Below are 24827 nucleotides of genomic sequence, written 5' to 3'. Positions count from 1 at the left end.
GATGGTGTTCCTTTTAATTTTTCAGATTTCATTATTTAGAAGCTCTTGCACTTTTCGCATTCATGCCACAATGAGGCAGCAATAAAAACCTTTGGAATACAGGGGTTCTTTCTGAGTTCATTCCCTGGAACAAAGACAAATTTTACCACCACCACCTTAAAACCAGGGGCTGGATTGAGCAGAAGTGCACCAGAGCACAGCTCCTGAACCTTCAACGCCCCCCACACCGCCTCCTCCCCACTCAGCCAGGGCTCTCCATGCAGTAGGGAGAGATCTCCCTGCTGTGCAGAGATCCTGGGGCGGCTTCTGTTCCCAGGCAGGGTCTATGTGCAGCAGGGAGAGACCCCACCCCACCCCTGCTGCATGGAGATCCTAGCCCCAGCTTCTCTTGCAGAGCTGTTTCTTCCTTGCTTGCTTCCTTCCCTCCCTCCCTCCTATCTTCCTAGCTCTCTTTCCCTCCCTCCCCTCCCTCTTCCTCCATCCACAACTTTCTCTCTTTCCCTTCCTTCCTCCCTCCCTCCCTTCTCTCTTCCTCCATCCACATCTTCTTTCTCTCCCTTTGCCCTCTCTCCCTTCCTTCTCTCTTCCTCTGTCTCCATCTTCTTTCTCTTTCCCCTCCCTCCCTACTTATTTTCTTTGTTTCTTTCTGTTTCCTCTCCACCTTTCCTCTTCCTTTCCATTCCTTCATTCATTCCTCCGTCCATCTATGCTTTCTTTCTTTCATTCTGATTCTCTCATTATCATAACTTATAACTTTCTTTCTCTTTGTCTTGTTAGCATACCTTATTTGCATATGCCACACCCCCTGATATCAGGGAGTGTGGCATATGCAAATGAGTTATGCTACTGAGCTCCTGCACCTTTTTTTCCTACAAAACAACCCCTGCTTAAGACTATAGTATTTTTGGTGCACTTCTTGGCTCTTGGAATAGTTGGTGGGACTGGACAGCTACCACTGCAAACTAAGCAGGGCCTTTTTCATCCCAAAAGAAATCATTCAGAGTGCAGCTGTTCCCAAAACTAGCTCATGAGAGAAGGGAGTATTGGAAAAGAGCAGAAACTGCCTTGCGTCATGCTGCTGCCACATCTTGCAGACATCCTGAACAGCTGCCTTGTTTCACTTGCCCACAAAGAGCCAGGAGGAGACGGGCTGCCCAGAGAAAGAGACATTGTGAAAAGCATGGATGGCATGGTCGTTGTCAGCATTAAAAAATGTTACTGAGCCTTGTTCATGGTTTAGTGAGACCCGAATGGTTGTAGCATTGCAAGGCCTGATGCCTACAGGCATCCAGTTGGGGACTTGATAGATGCAGGAATCCAATTGCAGGCCTGATGGATGTCGGCGTCCACTTGAAGCCCTGATGGGAGCAGCTGTCCAATTGCTAGGCCACTGGCGTGCCAACTGCTGTGTCCCAGGAGAATTGAATGCATACCACCTACCACTTGACTTCCCCACAGCCCAAATCCCTTGCTTAGGGGGCAACTGGGAAATATTTCCTTTCCGGAAACACTCAAGGGCTACCCCCACAGCCCACACCTTTTCATCCTTTATACTGATTACCCAGGAACAGCTCCCTGAATTTATTCTCTCAACTCCCATAATGTAGGACCAACAAGTAAACTGGTTGGGATTTTGGTAGAAATTATTCAACCGTGAGTGCTGACATTGGGCACCAAATAAAAAGTGATCAGGTGAACAATTTGCCGATAGAACTAGTGTGGGAACTGTACAGTTTTCTCTGTCAGTGATATTTGCTGCAAAAGAGAAAAATGGGTCAGAATGTTTTAAAGTTTGAAAGTGCCCGCAGCAGTATCCTCAACAACTTAAGAAGGGTGCATTAGAATACAATTTAAGATTGAGAAACTGTCCTCTCCGCTTACCTTTTATGGTTTCAAATAAACCAAGCATACTGCCTAGGGGGGAAATGAGAATGCAAACATTAGTACTCATACTCAGGGACTCTAGGGATCACTGCAGACATTTTGGAATGCTTAGAACTCTGCCAGTTTTACAATGGTATCAAAAATAATTAAATTAACCATAACTTTGGGGTGGCGGGAGATTCCACTATGAAGAAGGCCCTACTGCTAGTTACCATTTTCTCTCACTCTTTCCTGTCCTGGTACTTCTAATTACCCCCACCAAATTCTAAAAGAAAACAAGACTTCATGTGCTCAACATAACAAAAACAACACATGATGAGGGAAGGTAGTTGCAGCCTAGGATCAGCATAGGAGTAGTACATAAACACCAAGTTTCTTTAAATGAAACTAAGTCCTTGGGGCCAGATGAACTGCAAGGATACTAAAAGAACTCGCAGACATAATTTCTGAGGCTCCAGACATTATCTTTGAAAATTCTTGGAGAACAGGTGAAGTGCCAGAAGATTAGAGGTGGGCAAATGTTATCCCTCTCTTCAAGAAGAGGGAAGAGGAGGCTGTAGGTAACTACTGAAGTGTCTGGTGAACATCTATACCTGGAAAAGTTTAGAATAAATCATCAGTCAGTCCTTGAACATTTAGACAGGACAGCTGTAATTACTAAGAACCAGCATGGATTTCTCAAGAACTAGTCATGTCAAACAAACCTCATCTCTTTTTTTGAGAAAGTTACTACCTTGCTGAATCTGGGGAATGCTGTAGACATAGTTTATCTTGATTTCAGTAAGGCTTTTGGTAAGGTCCCACATAATATTCTTGTTGACAAATTGGTAAAATGTGGTTTGGATCCTCTTACTGATATGTGGAGCTGGAGCTGGTTGACAGATCGCACCCAAAGAGTGCTTCTTAATGGTTCCTCATCCTTTTGGAGAGGAGCATCAAGTCGAGTGCTTCAAGGATCAGTCCCTGGGATATGTTTCGTTCAACATCGTTAGAAATGATTTGGATGAAGGAACAGAAGGAATGCTTATTACATTTGAAGATCATACTAAATTAAGAGAGGTAGTAAATTCAGTAGAAGACAGAGTCAGGATACAGGATGCTCTTGACAGCCCAACACAAGCTCAGGAAGTGGCTTGCAACTCAATGTCTGCAGTGTCTACTCAGATGTAAGTCCCCACTATATTCAATGGGACATCTCTTGGTTAAGCATTCACAAAAAAGTACACTGTAAAACTGCAATCCTATGCACACTTACCTGAAAGAAAGCCTGACTGAATAAAATGCAAATTATTTATGAATCAACATGCCTAAAATAGTGCAGTAATAAATACCTGTGGTTACAGGGGAAGGTGGACAGGCTCCAAATGATCCCAGCCAGGGCTTTTTGTCCTGAGGAACATGGTAGAACTGTGTTCTGGAACCACCTTGTGGAAACAAAATTTTCAAAAAATGTCTAAAAGTTCATAAGGGGCACTGGGGGAGCATGATGTCACACGTGACATCGCAAACATATTTAATAAATTTAAAATAAGGTTAAAACAAGGGGATGTCCAGAAGCAGCTATGGGTGAACGAGGAAGCAGCCAGACAGTGCAGGGGACTTCTTGCTCTCCCCAAGGGTGAGGTGCAAGCTGTGAGCTCAGGGAAAGCATGGGGCAGTTTCATATGGGAGAGAGAAAATCAACTACAGCCCACCCAATGGAGGCTTTTATCCCCCAAAAGCAAACTGTCCTGGCTGCTGCTCCACATGCTGACTCCCAGGCAAGTGTAGCTTAGATTGCAGCCCCAGGGGGCCTGAGCTGAAGCTACTCATCTTAACCCCCCACTCCAACAGGCTCCTCTCCTGGGCTGAGGCTCACATGGCCTTGGAAGGATGCTCCTTGGCCATCTAAAGTTTGGAAACTGCTTTAAAGTAGAGGTAAGTCCATAACGCATGAAAATAATATTGCTTCAAAGCAGAGATCATTTTGTAGAAAAAGAGGCGCTGGAGCTCATTAGCACAACTCATTTGCATATGCCACACACCCCACAATGCTGGACCACCTTGACTGAAGGAAGTATATCTAACTGAACGAAGGTGGTCAAGAATGGCATCATTCACCGATCCACCCCACGGGTAGGAAAGGTGGTGAACCAAGCGAAACTCACTGGCTGCCTTTTTGGGCACCACCCCCAGTGGGGATACACGCAGAGTAGGCACCAGTAGAGTGGAAAAAGGGCTGACAACCCAGCCCCCCGCACACTCCTTGTCAATCTTTGCCCGCACTACGTGCTCCATTCCCTTGACAGAATTTGATGACCTGAATAGAGCAGATGGTGTTCACCTGTCTAAAAAGACTTTAAGGTCTTTATAGAATATTTACAGCAAGGGCTGCAGTCAGCACTGGGCCATCTCGTAGTGCCTCTAAGCAGGGGCTTGGCCTTGGCGATGGCAGGGAGAGTTAGGAGCAATGAAATTGAAAAGGTGAGCACCTGTGGCACATCCCCATTTGGGATGCAAGTGGGCTGTCAGGATCAAGTAGTGGGCTGTATGGATCACAATTGGGAATGCAGACTACATGGGGACCCCTCTCCACGAAGGATTTCTTCCTGTGAACTTTATGGTTTAGGAAGATTGGAGCTTCTGGAAGGGGAGGGTTGTTTAAGGCCTGGGTGGACTGGTATGAGCCATACCATGGATGGCTCATGCTGGGGGCAGGGTGGCTCACCCTCAACAGGACAAGAAGGAGTCTAAGAAAAAGAAGACGACATTGGATTTATATCCACTCTGAATCTCAGAGTGGCCCACAATCTCCTTTATCTTCTTCCTCCCCCACAACAGACACCCTGTGAGGTGGGTGGGGCTGAGAGAGCTTTCCCAGAATCTGCCCTTTCAAGGACAACTCTGTGAGAGCTATGGCTGACCCAAGGCCATTCCAGCAGGTGCAAGTGGAGGAGTGGGGAATCAAACCGGGTTCTCCCAGATAAGGGTCCAGGCACTTAACCACTACATCAAACTGGCTCTTGGTTTGACCCTTGGCTTGACCCATTCTGTTAAGATTGCCCTTGCCATCGCAGTTGTTTTAAATAAAATGGCTCATTAGTTACCCAAATACTGTGTCTGCCTTTTTATTGCACCGGGGGGGGGGGGAATCCAGCCCCTTCCTGGCTGAGCCACCCTTGGAGGCTAAGGCGGTGGGGCCACATTTGCCTCCCAGGAAGGATGGGAAGGCTGACAAGTCTTCATGGTCATACAGGGATTGTGGAGGGGGTGGAGCTCAGGGCTATATCAGAGCCAGCTCTGCCCCCAACTGCATAGTTGCTTTTTGCTCTAGGCCCTCCCACCTGCTCTGTTGCAGTGCAGGCTTTGACTGGTCACCTTGTTTACATGGGGCTGGATAGGAATTTTTCGCCCCCACCCAATTGGCCTTGGTGGGGGGTGTTTTCACCTACTTTGTACTGCTTGACAGTGGATTGTAGTAATTGGCTTGGCGGTGCTGCTTAAATAGGTCAGTCACTCGGCAGGAGAGAGTTGGGGGCAATGAAACTGAAAAGGTGAGCACCTATGGCACATCCCCATTTGGCGTGCAAGTGGGCTGTCTGGATCGGTTAGTTGACTGGATAGCTCACTGCTATGAATACAGTATACATGGGGACCCCTCTCCATGAAGGGCTCCTTCCTGTGAACTGTACCGTTTAGGGAGATTGGAGCTTCTGAAAGGGGAGGGTTGTTTAGGGCCTGGCTGGCTTGATACAAGCTACACGTTGGATGGCTCATTCTGGGGACAAGGTGGTTTGCCCTAGACAGGACAAGGAAGGGTCTATGGTTTGACCCTTGGCTTGACCTGTTAAGATTGCTGTTGCCATTGTTTTAAATAAGGAAAGGGAAGGTCCCCTGTGCAAGCACCAGTCATTTCCGACTCTGGGGTGAGGTTGCTTTCACAACATTTTCACGGCAGACTTTTTACGGGATGGTTTGCCATTGCCTTCCCCAGTCTTTTACACTTTCCCCCCCAACAAGCTGGGTAAAGTGACCCTTAAATTCTTCAAATACTTTCTGCAAAGGCAATTGTGATACCTTTCATTCCAGCAAGTTAATCAAGTATTGTCATTACAACAGAATTTAAAGTTCAATCTATTTCATAAACAAAGACATTTTGAGGAAATGGTCTTCAGAATGAATTCCTCAATAGCTCTAATCCAGGGGTGGCCAAACCTGCTTACTGAAAGAGCCATATAGAATAAATGTCAGATGTCTGAGAGCCACAAGACATGAACGCCAGATGTTGGAGAGAGGGAGGGAGGGAGGGAAGGAAGGAAGGAAGGCAGGCAAATAGATGGGGGAGGGAGGAGAGTGCATTTTTGAAGCTGCCAGCTGGCTTGGCTTGGAGAAGTGACTTAAAGAGACAAATGCCTTCTCCAAGCTGTCTGGCAGGGTGGTGGAGGCTTCAAGAGCCACACAATATGTGTGGAAGAGCCAGATGCGGCTCCTGAGCTACAGTTTGGCCACCCCTGCTCTAATCTATTGGAATATGCTAATCGTGCTTGTAAAATCTTTCCACCCAATCATAGATATTTACCTTCCCTGGCCTTAGGTCCAGTGAGCACAACCTCTAGAATGGGAAAGAACAGAAACATTAATACTGACACTTAGGGGTTCTAGGGATCACTTCAGACATTTTGGAATTCTTAGAACTGTGCCATTGTAGTCCAATTTTTTTAAGAACAACATGGGCTCAGGAATTGGTTTGCAACAATACTCTGAGTATTAGAGTATTAACTTTTCTTTAGTTTAAATATGCACAAAAAAGAGCACTGTAAGACCAGGGGTCATTTTGTAGAAAAAGAGGTGCCGGAGCTCATTAGCGCAACTCATCTGCATAACTTATTTGCAAATGCACACACCCCTGACATCACCAGGTGTACTAAATTATATCAGCTCAGCATCTACCTTAAAATGCTTCTTGAATTATCATTGTCATAATAAAACCTTACTCCCATCGTACTTTTCAAATTACTTTCTCTTAAATGGCCATCTGTCTGCTTTATATGTTTTGATCATTTCCCCATTTTTTTGTTGGGAAAATACTAGAAAGTTTGTCACATCTTAAGAGTTCAGCAAAATTCTCACAGGGGGTTTGAACAATGGAACCCAGAAGCAAGAGGGGGGGGGGGTTGGGGGGGAGGGGGGGAGTAAGAAAGAACAAGAACAATAAAATATAGAGGTTCCAGAGCTCCACTCCTGTGAGCTCCTGCCCAAAATGAGGCCTGTGTAAGACTGCAGTCCTATGCACGTTTACCTGGAAGAAAGCACAAATGAATAAAATGCAAATTATTTGTGAACATGCCTAGGATAGTATATGAAGCTGTATATTCAGGAATCCTGAATATCTCCTGAACCACCTTGCATGGCTGCACCTGGTATTTGGGGATATTCAGCATTTCTGAATATTTTTTACCCCAAATAACCCCAAATCTAAACAGAGGTGATTTTTCCCCCCGCCCCGCCCCGTGCTCATCCCTACAGTGCTCTAGGACAGGGTTGTCTTGGCCTAATTTTGCAGATTCATACAATGCCCTGCTCTTTTGCAGGCTGATGGTAAGAAGACTGAAAAAAGGCACAGTCTCTCCTACTTCCTGCTTGCTCTGAGGCCTACTGGGAAAGCCTCTTAAAGAGGCAGTACACAACAGGTACATCTATAGATGAACTCAACCTGGCAACCCTAAGCCTGGGAGAATATTTGAATTAAAACACACCACTAGGACTGGATTAACTCTGTTTTTCTAAACCTGATTTTTAAAGTTCATACATTTAACTTTGTTACCTTTGAATTCTTTCATCGTAGTGTCCAGAAAAGGATGTATTTTAGAGACGTTCTCAACTTGTTGCTTTAATTCATGAGAAAAAGCTACTGGACTTACAAATTTTCCTTTATTACACCTAGGAAGAAGCAAAAGAAAGTTACATGCTGCCTATCCATCCATTAGTCTTAATTCAGCAGAGAATCTGAAGTGAAAAATTGGGAAGAAGAAGAAGACATTGGATTTATATTCCGTCCTGCACTCAAGAGTCTCAGAGCGGCTCACAATCTCCTTTATCTCCCTCCCCCTCAACAGGCACCCTGTGAGGTGGGTGGGGCTGAGAGGACTCTCACAGCAGCTGCCCTTTCAAGGACAACCTCTGCCAGACCTATGGCTAACCCAGGGCCATTCCAGCAGGTGCAAGTGGAGGAGTGGAGAATCAAACCTGGTTCTCCCAGATAAGAGTCCACGCACTTAACCACTACACCAAACTGGCTCTCTGAACTGAAGGGAACCTAACAGCTTGGATTAAGCTAGGCTGACAAAATAGAATGGAGGCAGAAATGGAGCTGAAATGTCTGATTCAATTAAGAGGAAGAGGAGGACGAAGAGGAGGAGATAGAATAATTATTTATCAGTTAAATATTATTAATTTTTCCTCCTCTTCCCCACTCCGTTCCAGGACTAGCTATCAATTACTGTGTGACATCTGCAACAGCTCCAGCCTAGCCACACTAGCCAAGCAAAAAACTGAAAAGCCAGCCAGTCAAAAAAAAAAAAAAAGGCAGAAGATTTCTCAGACTCCACCCAATCCCCAGAGCCCTTGAAGCTATTTTGCTTATGTCTGAGGTACTGGCCTTAATGCTCCGTGGACAGTGCAGCCTGAAGTGGAAGAATATGCCAGGACTACATTTCCCATGGTGCTCTGTAAGGACTACATTTCCCAGGGTGCTCTAGGGCTGTCAGCCTCCAGATGGGACCTGGGGATCCTCCAGAATTACAGCTAATCTCCAGACTACAAAGATCAGTTCCCCTGGAGAAAATGGGTGATTTGGAGGGTGAACTATGTGGTGTTATACCCCACTGAGGCCCCTAGACTCCACCCCAAATCTCCAGAAGTTTCCTAACCTGGATCTGCAGTCCTACCCCTCCATTCACTGCCGGAGGCCAGGAGGAATCTGCAGGGCCAGGTCCAGAGTTACTGGCGCCTAGGCCCTGCCCCCACCCCTGCCCTGGGCAGACCTGGGAAGGCAAGAGCAGCAAGGCAGGGGGAGGGGTGCCTAGCCTCACCCCTATAGGCCAGGTGGTGCCAAAGGTGGCTGCCTACCTGGCCTACTCCTACACACCAGCTCTGGGGACCTGGCAACCTTAGGGTGCTCTGAGTTGCCTGGGAAAAAGATATGTGGGGAAGAGTGTGCTTCTGCCCTCCTGTGCATAGAATCATAGAGTTGGAAGGGACCTCCAGGGTCATCTAGTCCAACACCCTGCACAATGCAGGAAATTCATGAGTATCTTTCCACACACACACACACCCAGTGACACTTGCTCCAAGTTCAGAAGATGGCAAAAAAGAAAAACCAAATCACAAAAAGAGGGGAAGATCAACCAAGGAAAAACCTCCAAAGGAAGTTTAGAATTCTACAGGGCCAAAGGTTAAAAACATCAATAGTTATAGGGAAAAAGTACATGTGTTTATTACAAAAATATATAAAAACCTTGTAGGGGCCTAAATGAAGCCTCATAAAATCAGCAAAGTGACAAATGCCCACGAAAGATACATATATGCCTTCACATGTGTCAGCCTACAGAGGCTTTCTTCAGAGGCCAAATTCAAGAGGTCCCAGTTACACTTATAAATCGATAAACAGTTAATATAGGACCCAAAATGGAATGTTTCAATAAGGAAATGAATGACACAATTTTTGGAAGGCCACAAACATATCTGGCTTAATGTCAGCAACAATTACATATACAGCACATAATAATATTGAAAATGTATACCTTCCCGTTTCAGTCCTAAGAGTAAAATCCCCTTATCAGGGCCAGCGTAACATCAGTATGCATCAGTATGTATTTATCTGCTGAGCCAGCTATTGCTGTTGCTAAGTTAGTAGTGCGAACTCCCACCAAATACAGAGAAATCACAGCTAATTCTCTTGTTCTCTTATTTGACACTATAGTTTTCCCACCTTGCCTTAGACCTTTAATCTTGGTTCAGCCCTGTCCCCAAACTGATGTCCTACACTAGAATCAAAGAATCATAAACTCCTAGAATTGGTTTCTGTGATTCCATGATTCAAGTGTAGAATGTCAGTCTGGGGACAGGGCTGAACGAGGATGAAAGGTCTAGTGCAGAACTGGCCCGTGAAAGCCCATACTTATGTGGTTAACAAAGCTACCTACCATTGTGAAATGTCTCCGAGGTCCTAGAAGGAAAAGAGAAAGAAACAGCACTGATGTACATACTCATGCACCAAGGATATACTCCAGCTACATGCCTTCAGCTAGTATAAACTGGTATGGCTTCTCTAATCTTAGCAAAGCTCCAGTATTTCAAATTGGGAATCTGGTTCATTTTTACTGAATATATATTTTGTTTTGGTTTTATATTTGATACTGCAGGTGTTCCCCCTTGCTCCACTTACCAGCCCTGTAACTTGCTGTCTTCGCAATAATTAACAATAGTTTGAATGCTGAATGAGTAAGTTAGCCACCTGCAAAAACAGCTGCATCAATACCTGATGAAGCAACATCAGGAGTGATCATCCCGTTTGTAATTCCACCCTATCCCATACAGGCTCAGGTATGCAAAACAGCTTACATTGTTCTCTCTCCTGTATTTTATCCCCAAAACAACATGCTGAGAAGGTGTGACCGGCCCAAGGTCACCCAGAAAGCTTCCATGGCAAAGTGGAAGTTTGAACCTGGGTCTCCTCAATCCTAGTCAGAGTAACCACTGCACCATACTAGTCTGATAGTGGGGGGGGGGATTTTAACCCCCTTTATTTCTTAACAGAGAGAGTATTTTCTGTTGGATTGTGCAACTCTGGATGCAAGAGGATCTGTGAGGGAAAGGGTTAAGAGAATTCTCTCACTCGGGGAGAACTTGGCAGTTGGCCCCACCCTCTCATCAGTTAGATCTTGAACCTCTTTAGCCCTTGCTTGCCTTCCATTTCATCTTATATGGGACTAGGGATGCACAAGGGAAAAAAAACTTCTTTAAAAAAATTGGGTCAATTAGATGCTAAAATATCTGTATTTCCCAATATTCCTAAATCTGTATGGTACTGGGATACAGAAAATATTCATGAAACCCAAATTTATTCAGCTCCATTATACCCCATGGGATTGTCTCCATTGGATATAATGGACAATTGATCCAGGGGTATCTGAGGCTCTGTGTGGGCTGTTTTTTTGAGGTAGAGGTACCAAATTAGCAGCATAGCTGCTGGCACCTCTCCTCAAAAACCCCTCCAATTTTCAAAAAGATGGGACAAGAGGTTCCAATTCTATGGGCCGCAAAAGAAGTTGCTCCATCCTCCATTATTTCCAAAGCAAGGGAAAAGATGGGTGAATTCTCCACTTCAGAGCTGACTCATGCACAGCACAGCTTGCAAAAGCCATTTAAAGGGATAGGTATGTGGTACAGAGGTCTCTCGTTGCACACAGACCTAAGAGGATCAGCTGGGACTGCAAGAGCTAAGAGCTCCATGCTGCCTCAGCTGGGGCTGGTATCTCTTGCAGCTCACTATTAGGTATAGCTGAGCCCAAATAAAAGCTGATTTTTTTCAGCTTTTATTCAGGGTTAGCTATATTGGTAGCCCAAATCAGATTCTCTAATCTGTATTCCACTGAATACTCCCAAAATACTGATAAGGTATTTTTCAGGTACTTATTTAGCTCATTTTATACTGATTGCACACCCTTAAGATGGGACATTTCTTCTTCTCTCTTACCTGGGCTTAGAGCAGCTGTAGCACATTAAACTTTTTGAAGTTAGTCTGTTCACAATAAGTTAAATGTCCCTACATGAATATGTCTTGTAAGGCATACCGCTATTTTTGTTAGTAGAATCTCTTTCTATTGTTACCATTGGAATCAGACCATCTTGGTAATTTGTTTGAACAGCAGTTTCCCTTAACCAGGAAATGTGGAGGACTGGGGATAGTTCATAAAGCTTCTGTGCTCCCAACAAGTCAAATGATTTGTTACATTTAACCCAGTATTGTCTACCCTCTCCACCTCTGCCCTTCCAAGCTTCTGGCAAATAGAAGAAGAAGATATTGGATTTATATCCCGCCCTATACTCTGAATCTCAGAGTCTCAGAGCAGCTTACAATCTCCTTTACCTCCCCCTCCCCCACAACAGACACCCTGTGAGGTAGGTGGGGCTGAGAGAGCTCTCACAGCAGCTGCCCTTTCAAGGACAACTCCTACAAAAGCTATGGCTGACCCAAGGCCATCCAGAGGGTGCAAGTGGAGGAGTGGGAAATCAAACCCGGTTCTCCCAGATAAGAGTCCACGCACTTAACCACTACCCCAAACTGGCTCTAAACCTTTGGTATTTGGAATGGAAGCAGAGGAATAACCTATGCCAGAATGTTCGAATTCCCTTAATTTTTAGCACTTCAGTTCCCATCATCATCCCGAAGCCAGTGGCCGATTTTGAGCTTTCTTTTTTAATTATAGATTTCTGTTCTGGTTTTATGCAGCTTAACAACTGTAGAAGTTCTTGTACTATCTAGTCACTTAATTTTTTGTGCCACATGTAAGAGGAGAGAAGGCCTGGCAGTTTCTAAGCAGGATAGATCCACCATATCATTTGAGAACAGATGGCCAGAAAACACACAGGATAGACCCAAAATGCAGTGAAGGATCCAAGACTCTGCTTCTTTTTCGTTACTACCCAAAGAATCAGAAATCCTTACACAGGAACTATATATTTATACTAATACTTATCATAGGAAAGGAAAGGTCCCCTGTGCAAGCACCAGTCGTTTCCGACTCTGAGGTGACGTTGCTTTCACAACGTTTTCACGGCAGACTTTTTTACGGGGTGGTTTGCCATTGCCTTCCCCAGTCATCTACACTTTCCCCCCAGCAAGCTGGGTACTCATTTTACCGACCTCGGAAGGATGGAAGGCTGAGTCAACCTGGAGCCAGCTACCTGAAAATCCAGTTTCCGCCGGGGATCGAACTCAGGTTATCATAAGCTTAACCTTAATTGTACAGGGAATCTATGGTGTTCTGATCTGCCCAAGCAATGTCAAGGACGCTTCTCGTCTCAGGGACCTTATACTTAAAAGATTACCAAGTTTATACTTTCTCATCTTTAGAATTACAGTCTTTAAAAATTGTGATCCTTGCTCCTCTTATAGACCTTGAAGGATCCAGTTGCCACACAGAACTAATTGGTATGCGGGGCCGGCCCTGCCTCTAGGCAAACTAGGTGATTTCCTAGGGTGCCGGCCTTTTGGGGGCACCGAATTGGGCACTCCCCACATGACTTTTCATTTTCCCCACAATTTATCTCTTTTTGGAAATTGGTTATTGTGGGGGGAGGACCAGAAGTTAGCCTTGCCTAGGGTGCTGGATAGTCTAGGGCCAGCCCTCCTGGTATGTCAACGAACAACCCTTACATAGGAGACTGCCTGGACTGCCTCAGGTAACACCCACCTGCAAGAATTCACTTGCTGACTGTTTCTGTTTCTCCTCCATTTCTTTGATAAGGAAGTCTACAGTACACATTTCCTCAGCAAGTTTGACGATGTGGGCATTCTTCTCGGTCTTAATCTTATCATCCAGGTCTTTTAGTTTAGCCAGCAGGTGGCGCTCTTGAGCTTCCAGAAACTGGTGAAGTTGTTTAAACTCAGCCATAATTTTCTGCCTTTCTCTCTCAGTCTGCTCCTGCAATAAGAAAGTATGTGGGTCAAGGGAGAAGGGCAGACACTTCTCCAGCCAGTGACAAAATACTTTAGCTTCAGCATTTAGTCAGTTCAGTGTCCTGTCAAAAGATCACTAAGCTGCTCTGGATAAAGTATGAAATCTTGCCACCAAAAAGGCATCTAGAAAGACCTTCTCTATCTCCATAGGGTAGTGGCAGGAAGTAGTGATGACTGCAAGCAAAGAGGGGACTAGATAAACATCTGGAGCAGAGGTCCATCAGTGGCTGTTAGCAACATGGTAGGGATGGAGCACTAAACTAAATGAATAATCTAAACTAAATCATGCAGTGGTGCTGTGTCTCCTGGGTGCTTGGGGGGTGGGGGCTACAGTGAGAGGGCTTCTGGAGTTCTGTCCCCACGGGTGAACCTCCTGATGGCACCTAGTTTGGGGCAACTGTGTGACACTGGAACGGCCATTGACCTGATTCAACATGGCTCCTCTTATGTTCCTGTGTTCCATCTGCCACACGGACACTGAAAGCCAAATGGAGTGCTCAGGGCTTTTTTTATAGCAGGAACTACTTTGCATATTAGGCCACACACCCCTGATGTAGCCAATCCTCATGGAGCTTACAGTAGGCCCTGTACTAAGAGCCCTGTAAGCTCTTGGAGGATTGGCTACATCAGGAGTGTGTGGCCTAATATGCGAAGGAGTTCCTGCTACAAAAAAAGCCCTGGGAGTGCTCAACCTAAAGAGGAAAGAGCAAATCACTTATGATCTCTGCTGTCCAATCCTCTGTTCCTTGAAGCCCAACTTAAGTGTTACTGCAAATAGATGCAGCAGCAGAGGATGAAATCAGGGATAAGCTGATAGAGACATTATTGTGTCTGTTTTTCATAGCAGAAGTTGATGTTAGTTTTCAGTTTGCTTCATTCCTGTTTCTATCACTGATTATTCATTTTCTTCTTTTATACCATTTTGACACCATACATAACAGTTCAGGGCAGGGGTGTCACACATCTGAGATCAGGCCCATGAGCAACTACTTTCTCCTGCTTCCTTTCCCAGGGCTGCTGCTACACCATAGCTTGGTTTTTTCCCAGCTCCCTCAGTGGCTTTTTGCTTCCTGCCTCTTATCTCCCTTCCCCCTCTCTCTCTTCTCTCTCTCACACACAGCTCCCTTAGTGGCTGTCTCCTGAGGGAGATATACAAAGACAAGCCCCCACCCTCCACCACCACCACCCCCCCGTCACTCGCACAGAGGTTCTGTTTCCTTCTCTGCAGCTGCTCCTCCTCTTTTGTGGAGGAAGGGAGCAGGAGAGGAGAGAGAGAGCAATTTCACACTAGACCTTTAATCCTGGTTTAGCCCTGTCCCCAAACTGACATTCTGCACTAAAATCATAGAATCATAGAGTTGGTTTCTCTCATTCTATGATTCTAGTGTAGAATGTCAGTTTGGGGACAGGGCTAAACCAGGATTAATGGTCTAGTGCAAAACTGGTCAAAGAGAACAAAGTTGTAGTCCTGTGGCAGCTTTAAGACCAACAACATTTTATTCCAGGAACAAGCTTTTGTGTACAAGCACACTTCTTCAGAGGGAGGGATAGTGGATGGATTCTTCTGACAAGCACAATTTACACTGAGGAAATTATTTTGGCTTATTCTGAAAAGTTAAAAAAAAAAAAGACTGGATTTTTCTATTCCTATCTGGATTTCTTTTCTTTCAAAAAGACCCTGATTAGGAATTAGAACATCTAGATTGGTCCTTATATCTTGGAAACTGCAGTAATTTCGGATGCTAAATGATAATAGCACGCAATGGTAATGAGACAGGAAAACTAGCTCTCAGTTCAGTCAAGGACGATCCATTGTCATAAGTTTCATTATCATTTGCAATTCAGCAGTCTCTCTTTCTAATATCCCTTTGAAATTCCTTTATAAGAGCACTGCTACTCTTAGGTCAGCAACTGAATGTTGTGGCTTCTAATGTCAGACTTATGTCCATTTATTCTTTGCATCCTCCTGGACTGAATCCTCCTGGATGGAATTGAGACCTGGGTTTCCTGTCTCATTACCAATGCTGGTATCTTCATGCCCACTACCCCTCTGCATATCACACCTAATCCAATCAAGCCTGCTATTGTCATTCACCAGCTACTGCCATTCAGCATCTGAAATCACCTTTATAAAGTTTGTATCTCTGGTACCTCATGTTACATTTTATGGCACGCATGGTCTGGCCCTACAAAGTGACATAACAAATGAGTTCACCACCTCTGGTTTAGGATATTTCTAGGCTACTTCTCTAGAGTCCTAATCAAGAACTTAAAACAACACTAAAGTATTTAAAATGTTTATATACCTACCTTCTTCCTGAACTCCTCACTACCCAATAAAGGTATATAAACAACCTCTTAAAAATGTACCTACCAGAAGGTACTGGCTTTCGGCCTCCCCACTCTGTTGTGAAGATGAAATTGCTTCTCTTTCTTCCTTCAGAAACTCTAGATAGACCTGGCCTCTAACCTGTAAAGGCAACAAATTAGTAAGAACAGCATAATACACACACAAAAATGGGAAGGCCAATGCCTAAGTAAAGCTCCAGTAACAGAGGATATCTTGTGAGGCACAGTTGCGGGGGCTTTCATTCATCCTGGCTCTCTGTCCAAAAATCTCCCCTTACAATAATTCCACAATGACTATTCATCATTTTCCTTTACTACTGCACTCCTTTGAGGTCCAGATAAGGTTGCCAAGTCCAGCTCAGAAAATACCTGGGGACTTTGGGGGTGGAGGCAGGAGACTTTCCCATTCCCTAAAATAGATAAAAATACAGCAATGCAATTCCCCTGAATAGTCTTCATTTCCTTGTCTCTCAGCAACTGCAATTCCAGTAAATGAAAGTGAACACACACTAACAAAGCAGCCAAAATAAACAGAGTTTGCAAGCACACACTTTTGTGATCTCATTGCAGCTTTACACATAGGAGCTGCTGAATTTCCAGCCAACTTCTTCAGACTAACATAGGCAAAAGAAGAGAGAGGTGGAGTTTTCCTCCATCCCATAAATAGGTTCCTATGCAAAGAAATCTGAAACTAATCCAAAACAAGCAGAGAGACTGTGCTCTCACTCTCTTTCACACACACACACATACACTTACTGGCTCTGGTTCCTATACAAAGACATCTGAAAGCAAAGCAAGCAGAGGGACTGCATTATCTCTCTCTCTCTCTCTCTCTCTCTCTCTCTCTCTCTCTCTCTCTCTCACACACACACACACACACACACACACACACACATGTGGCTCTGTTGCTGGCCCCTCCCAATGCAGCTTTCACTTCCTGCTCAAATTTAAAGGCATACACAAACATTTTAAAACACAAGGTGTTTGCAGGCTTCTAAACCTGCAGAGATCTAAAGGCACAAGATGGCTGTGGAGGTGAGGGAGCCTGAAAAACCAAGGATCCCCCCTCCACCCCACTGGGACTGGGGAATTGGGAAGCCTAGGTCCAGATCATCTGGGACTCGTTATAAAGGAAATTTAAATCTGGTTAGAACAGCATCATACTGTGATGGAGAGCCCCCTATTTTTCATCTATATGGACATTCTGATCACTGGTTTGGTTGCCAGGGTACATGGAGTTTCAACTCACACACATCTGCTGTGAAACGTGGGTTTTACCTATCATTTTCTAAGAAACTTATATGAATACTAACAGCCTCAGTGTTACAACAGCACTCTATGTCTCCGGAAGAGTGCTAGCCAGGAATACAGATGGGTTCCCAGCCGCTCCGTGCGTGCACCATCTCGGCCGTTGTAGTGTAAGAAGTCATGCCGTCAGGAACAGGCAAGCAGTTTCCAGCCTTGTCCATGACAGCCATGTTGGTAGGCTAACAACATTAGCAACCATTTTCCTGAACTGCCAGACTCCATGACAGAGAAGCAAGAGGCTCACATACTCAACAGCTGTTTCAAACATCTACATAAGGCAATCACGCTTAGCTTAGGCGTAGATCCTGCCAGACCACCCAAGTCTTTGTCAAACGGAACTTTAGACAAAGGACGGTGCTAGCCAAAAGAGCAAGAAGAAGAAGACCAGCTTCACCCAGAGTCAGAGTTCTTTGTGTAGATTGGGTGTCACCTTAGGTACCAATTTGACCCCCTATTGTCACTTTTTAGATAAGTTTGGATAGTTTGTTTAATCACCTCCACCCATACCTCCACCCATACCTTCACCCATGCCTTGCCCAAACTGCCACTGTGGAGCCTTCCCCTGTCCCATTGTTACCTGAAGATCCATTCAGGTGACCAGAGTCAGGTCTGCTCATTGGCTTGAGCTCGCCACCCAATCAGGTACCCAGAATAGATTAAACACTGCCCACAAACAAGCCAGCCCCTTTTTTGGGAGGACCTCTCCCCTTTCCAAAAATATTATAACAGGAGAGAAGGTTTCATCTCTCTCTCTCTCTCTCTCTCTCTCTCTGCCTGAGCAACATGTAACTAGAGTGTTCCTCCCTCCCTACTCTAAGTTAGGAGCACCAGACGTGGCACATGGCCATGCACGTCCATATCTTCTTGTTGTAAGGACATCTGAACCAGGTAGTATATCTTGTTTGTCTACCCTCGTGTTTACCCCTGTCCATTTCAACCCTATTTTCTTAGGCCTGTATGTATGTTGTATAGGGTTGCCAAGTCCAATTCAAGAAATATCTGGGGACTTTGGGGGTGGAGCCAGGAGACTTTGGGGGTGGAGCCAGGAGCAAGGGTGTGACAAGCACAATTGAACTCCAAAGGGAGTTCTGGCCATCACAGTTAAAGGGACAGCACACCTTTTAAATGCCTTTCTTATAGGGTTGCCACGTCCAATTTAAGAAATATCTGGGGACTTTGGAGGTGGAGCCAGGAGACTTTGGGGGTGGGGCCAGGAGACATTAGGGGTGGAGCCAAGATTAAGGCTGTGACAAGCATAATTGAACTCCAAAGGGAGTTCTGGCCATCACTTAAAAAGGGACCGCACACCTTTTCAATGCCTTCCTTCCATAGGAAATAATGAAGGATAGGAGCACCTTCTTTTGGGGCTCATAGAATTGGACCCCCTGGTCCAATCGTTTTGAAACTTGGGGGATATTTTCGGGAGAGGCACTAGATGCTGTACTGAAAATTTGGTGCCTCTACCTCAAAAAACAGCCCCCCCCAAAGCCCCAGATACCCACGGATCAATTCCCCATTATTTTCTATGGGAATAAATCTCCATAGGGAATAATAGAGTTCCCAGCAGACATTTCCCTCCCCTCCCCCCGCTTTCTGACGACCCTGAAGCGGGAAGAGGGCCTCCAAACTGGGGGATCCCCTGCCCTAACCTGGGGATTGACAACCCTAGCAAGCGCTAAAATCACAATTTGCTGGAATAAACGCTTGCTTTCTGTCCTAGACCCTGGATTGCTAGCTTATATATCTCTTAGCCTTTATGCAGCAATGCAATTGGGATGGTTTCCTATGAAGACTCCACACTCTCCAGCTACTTTACTCACATGCCCATCCAAAAATTCCGGGGAGAGGGAGGGTCTCTCTGGGTGCTTCCTCTGGCCATCTCTTCCTCTTCCACTCCCGTGCAAACGTCCCCTCGCCTCTTCCCCCAAACCGATTTGAAGAATTCCTGGGCTCACCTGTCCTCCTGCTGCTGCAAAGGTGCACAAGCCAAATTCTTCTTCCAGCCCGGGAAAAAGAGGAAGCAGAGAGGTGCCGCTGCAGGACTCCATGTTCCCCCCAGTCCCCCTCCAGATCTCTGGTGGGGGCCTTCCCTGCTCCCTCCCTCCCCAGCGCCCTCCAAGGGAGAGGGAAGGTCAGAGGAGGCTGCTGGGAGAGGACCGTCTCTCCCCATACGTTCCCCAGAGAGCACTGAGGTCAGGAACACAAAATCTCCTCTCTATCCCCGGGCCAAAAGAAGCCCGCCTGAAAGTCACTCAAGATAGGGCTTTCTCCGTTATGGCCCCCACTTGGTGGAATCAGCTGCCGGAAGAGGTGAGGGCCCTGCGGGACTTGGCTCAATTCCGCAGGGCCTGTAAGACGACCCTCTTCCGGCTAGCCTACACCTAGCCGGGATGGAACCTGATGTAACTGGCCTGCCATCTGTTTATATAAAATGATATGTTATTGGTTTTAAGCTGCATTGTTTTTATGAATTGAAATGTATTGGTTTTAATGTTTAAATGTGAAGTATTTAATTGTTTATATTTAAATTGTTAAATTGTTATTGTTGGAAGCCGCCCTGAGCCACTCGTGGGAAGGGCGGGATACAAATCCCGAATAAATAAATAAATAAATAAATAAATAAATAAATAGAGGCGCCGGGAAACAAAGGCCGGGCAGCCCAGGCAGGCGTCCGGCCAGCGCCCCCTCCTCTCCCCTCCCCGCTTCTCTTCTCCTCTCCTCTCCTCGCGCGTCGGCGCCGCCTCCTGCCTGGCCACTCAGTGGTGGGCTTCTGAGTGGGGGGGGGACGAGGCTCTGCGCTGCTCCCACTGCCGCAAGTTGAGGTTGGTGGGCCTTGGCCGCCGCCGGCCAGCCTCTTCCTTCGCCGGGGCCTGGTGGGACGGAGGGAGAGGAGACCCTCTGCCACTCTCCTCAGGCAGCCTGTAGCTCGGGCTGCAGCGGCGGCGATGACAGCGGCAGGCGGCAGCTGCTGCCTGTGCCCGGGCCGGCGGCGCTGGTGGTGGCGGCGCTGGTGTTGCTGCGGCGGCAGCGGTGGCCGGGCGCTGTAAGGGGGAAGCACTGTTCCCCCCCTTCCGGATTTTTGGAGAGCGGGGGAGGAGGCCGCAAATTCAGGGGTCCCCCGCCAGGGCGGGGGGGTTGGGAAGCCTAATGTTGTATGATTTTATACCCTTTTATGTTTGCTTGTATTTTATAATAAAACCCCTTTTATTATTAGACCAAATCTCCTCGTTATTGGGTGATTTTCAAATAGCATTGCCAATCCCCAGGTGGGGGCAGGGGATCCCCCGGTTTGGAGACCCTCCCCCCGCTTCAGGGTCGTCGGAAAGCAGGAGGAGGGAAGGGAAATGTCTGCTGGGAACTCTATTATTCCCTATGGAGATTTATTCCCATAGAAAATCATGGAGAATTGATCTGCGGGTATCTGGGGCTCTGGGGGCGCTGTTTTTTGGGCTAGAGGCACCAAATTTTCAGTATAACATCTAGTGCCTCTCCCCAAAATACCCCCCAAGTTTTAAAAAGATTGGACCAGGGGGTCCAATTCTATGAGCCCCAAAAGAAGGTGCCCCTATCCTTCATTATTTCCTATGGAAGGAAGGAATTGAAAAGATGAGCCGTCCCTTTAAATGTGATGGCCAGAACTCCCTTTGGAGTTCAATTATGCTTGTCACAGCCTTGATCTTGGCTCCACCCCAAAGTCCCCAGATATTTCTTGAATTGGACTTGGCAACCCTATTTCAAAGCAGACACCTTCTGTATATATAGGTTCTCAAGATCTCGCTGTGACCTGATTGCCCACCACGCTAAATTTCCCAAACTCCTATTTTTAGGGCAATTCAGGTAACCATACTTAGTACTGTGGCCATACAGTTCAAGAAGTTTAGGACATTGCACTTGGAGCAGAGGTGCCAACCTCCAGGTGGTGACTGGAAATCTCCTGGGATTATAACTGATCTCTAGGCCACAGAAATAGATTCACCTTGAGAAAACGGCCACTTTGGAAGGTGGACCCTATGGTATTATACCCCCACTGAAGTCCCTCCCATTTCCAAACCCACCCTTCTCAGGTTTCACTACCCCAAAATCTCGAGGTATTTCCCAACCCAGAGCTGGAAGCCCTGTGACATGGAGAAAGCAAAAAGGAAGTTGAATGATTTTGTTTCCGCTTGGGCCAGGCACACACCATGGCCCTTTCCATCTACTGACTCCGGATCAGGACCTTTCAGTGCCAAAGAGAAGGAGCCAAAACAGCCTGGAGAGGACAAGAAAAGGCACTTTTTGCCTGGTCCAGCAGAAGTGCATGTAAATATTCTGAATACATCCAGCCACATAGATATGCTTTTCACCCACCTACCATGTCCTAAGAGAACTGGGAACAAGTGAAGGGGATTCTGGGAACATGTCTGCCAGCCACTTTTATTATTTATTTGATGAGATTTCAAGGCAGGTTCAGGTCAGGTCCTGATCCACTTAAGATCCGTTTCCTTCCACTAAGCAGGAATAAAAGTTTGGCCTTTGGTTTACAGCCTGTGGCTTCACAGGAGCTTGCACAGTGGATCCAGTGCCAAATTAAGGTGCGGTTTCTTCTGTTTGTTCACACAGTTGTACTTTGGTATTTTTGTAAGCCACTTTAAAATCCAGTGGGAAGAACAGCAGGCTAAAAGTGCTGTTAATGAATTGCATGTAATGCTGTCACTGGTCCAACCTCTCAGTTTATCTTTTAATGCACAGAAGAATATTTTACAAGAATGAGTCTGCAAAGAACTCTCCAAGAAGGAGCCAAAATTAATCCCTTCACCCTTATTCACGTCAACTTCCTACCTTATACTCTTCAAAGGCCTCTTCCTTAGGAATCACCTTATGTCCTCTGTGCTCTTTCGCTTTGTCACACACCACGCAAATGGGAGTCTGATCATTTTGGCAGAAGAGTTTCAGAGGTTCCTGATGTCGCTCACACACTGGCTCCAGTGTTTCTGCCCCTTTGGTTTATGAAGGCTGAATTTCTTAGCTATTTCCACAATGCTTGCCAGTTGTCGGTTTGGCCTGAAGGTCTTCTGCTGAACAGGTTGTCTGCATTGAGGGCAGGAAGGGGCTCTGTTTTCCTCCCAGCACCGGGTGAGGCAAGCGAGGCAGAAATTGTGCCCGCAGTCTATGATCACCGGCTCTTTGAAATAGTCCAGACAAATAGAACAGGTTGTTTCCTCACACAGTCCCTGGACTGGACTGTCTTCTGCCATGGCTCCTGTCTTTGTAAAGCCTTAGTTTCGTTTCTCTGATCTCATGTGCTGACTGGGTGTTTTCCAGTCTCTGATAAAATGTAATCCTCAGTGTAGTTTAAAGCTACAGTGAGTTCAAATCAGTACTGAACCCCAGCGACAAAAAGAAAGGATGTTGATTAAGTCTCCTTTAGAAGAAAAGAACTGGACTTAACCAAGTTGCATGAACCCTACCCTTTCCTACCCTCCGTGCAATTTATTTGAACACCAATAATATTTGGTTGTGTTAGGTAGGGTTACCAACTTATAGGTGGTGGCTGGAAATCTCCCAGAATTACAACTAATTTTCAGGCAACAGAGATCAGTTCTAGTAGATACAATAGTAGCAGAGCTATATTACAATCCGCCAAAGAGTACTAGGTATGTGGCTCCAGAACAGAATGTATGACTCACTGTATCTTTAAGAAGTAGTTTATCCATTGGTTTGCAACGGATGCTTGTGAATCTTTAATATACTGAAGCAATATTGCTTAATTGTTTTTTTAACAAGGTATTTCTAATGAATCCACATAGGGTTGCCAAGTCCTTCCTCCTTGCCAGCAGGGAAGTTCAGGGGGCATTCCCAGAAGGGCAGGGACATCCCCAATACAATGCCAGAGTATGTGGGGAAGGGGGGGAAGCACTGGATTGAGCAGGCAAGTTTGCCTCCTAGTATTGCCCAGGTCCGTGTTGGAAAATACCTGGAGACTTTGGGATGGATCCAGGAGAAGGTGGGGTTTGGGGAATGGAGGTGCCTCAGCAAAGTATATCACCATAGAGACCAGCCTTCAAAGCAGTCATTTTCTCCAGGGGACAATACAATCAACACCTGAAATATACTTATTATCCCACCAAAGTGTGTACAAACATATATTTTAGTGACAAAGACTTAACAACATTTAAACATACAATAATGCTCCAAGGATAGCAGCTGGTTACAAAATGCAATCACGGAAGCCGTCTAAGGGTGAAAAAGTCCACACAACTCCATATATGCGGCAAAGCTCGCTTCCTGTAGATGTTTCTATGTCCTGTCGCCTTCCGTGCTGCTACCAAGGAATCTGTCACAAGCAAAGGAAAGATCAGCCTCTATCCTAGTGAGATGATCTGGGCTGTGAGGAAGTTGAAGGTTAGCTTATTCTCCCCTCACCAACTCTCTGCTTTTACTTCCCCTGAGCCAACCCCTTTGACTTTGAAACAGGAACCCAGGAAGATCCTGGTATCCCTCGACTATGAGAATGGTAACGTAGAATTTTTTGATGGTGACACAGGTGACTTGATCTTTGCTTTCCGTTCAGTCTCTTTCTACGGGGAGAAGGTCTGTCCCTATTTCTGGTTGGAGTCTGGAATAAGTCTGAAATGCTGAACTGTGCTTTGGAGCCCCACTATCCCCATATAGGGAGGATCGGGGACAAAGGGTGGCAATTGGTGGCGAGCGGTCCCGGAGGCGCACACTGGACTGTGGAGTGCCTCAGGGGGCAGTTCTCTCACCAATATTATTCAATATCTACATGCGCCCTCTTGCCCAGATTGCCAGGAGATACGGACTTGGGTGCCATCAATATGCAGATGACACCCAACTCTATCTGCTAATGGACGGCCGGCCTGACTGCGTCCCTGAGAATCTAGACCGGGCCCTGCAGGATATGGCAATGTGGTTGAGGAGGAGCGGGCTGAAATTGAACCCAGCGAAGACAGAAGTCCTTTGTCTGGGTCGGGGCGCCCGGGAAGGGGAAACACCTCTTCCGGTCTTCGACGGGGCGCCGCTGAAAGCGGCGCACCGGGTTAGGAGTCTGGGAGTTTTACTGGAGCCTTCATTATCAATGGAGGCCCAGATTGCAGCCACTGCCAAGTCAGCCTTCTTCCACCTGAGGCGGGCAAGGCAGTTGGCTCCCTTCCTAGAGCGCCAAGATCTGGCAACGGTACTTCACGCAACGGTCACCTCGAGACTGGATTACTGTAATGCCCTCTACATGGGGCTGCCTCTGTACCGAACCCGGAAGCTGCAGCTGGTGCAGAACGCAGCGGCCAGGCTACTGTTGGGGCTCCCTAAATGGGAGCACATACAGCCTGGGCTGCGCGAGCTGCACTGGCTGCCAGTTATATACCGGGTTCGTTACAAAGTGCTGGTCATTACCTTTAAAGCCCTATATGGTCGAGGACCTGTCTACCTCAGGGACCGTCTCTCCCTATATGAACCCCAGAGAGCACTGAGGTCAGCTGGAAAAAACTTGCTGACTATCCCCGGACCAAGAGAGGTGAAGTTGCAATGCACCCGCAATCGGGCCTTCTCCTCTGTGGCCCCGAGCTTA

General features: G+C 46.3%; 1 pseudogene; it reads right to left on the bottom strand.

The window, feature by feature from the left end:
* Nucleotides 1–630: 630 nt before the first annotated feature.
* On the bottom strand, nucleotides 631–22511 carry LOC132572262 (zinc finger protein RFP-like; annotated as a pseudogene).
* Nucleotides 22512–24827: the final 2316 nt, after the last annotated feature.

Source organism: Heteronotia binoei, chromosome 5 (assembly GCF_032191835.1).
Source record: "Heteronotia binoei isolate CCM8104 ecotype False Entrance Well chromosome 5, APGP_CSIRO_Hbin_v1, whole genome shotgun sequence".
NCBI lineage: Eukaryota > Metazoa > Chordata > Lepidosauria > Squamata > Gekkonidae > Heteronotia > Heteronotia binoei.
Note: the sequence above shows the minus strand (reverse complement) of the source record. Positions and strands in the feature narration are given on the sequence as shown.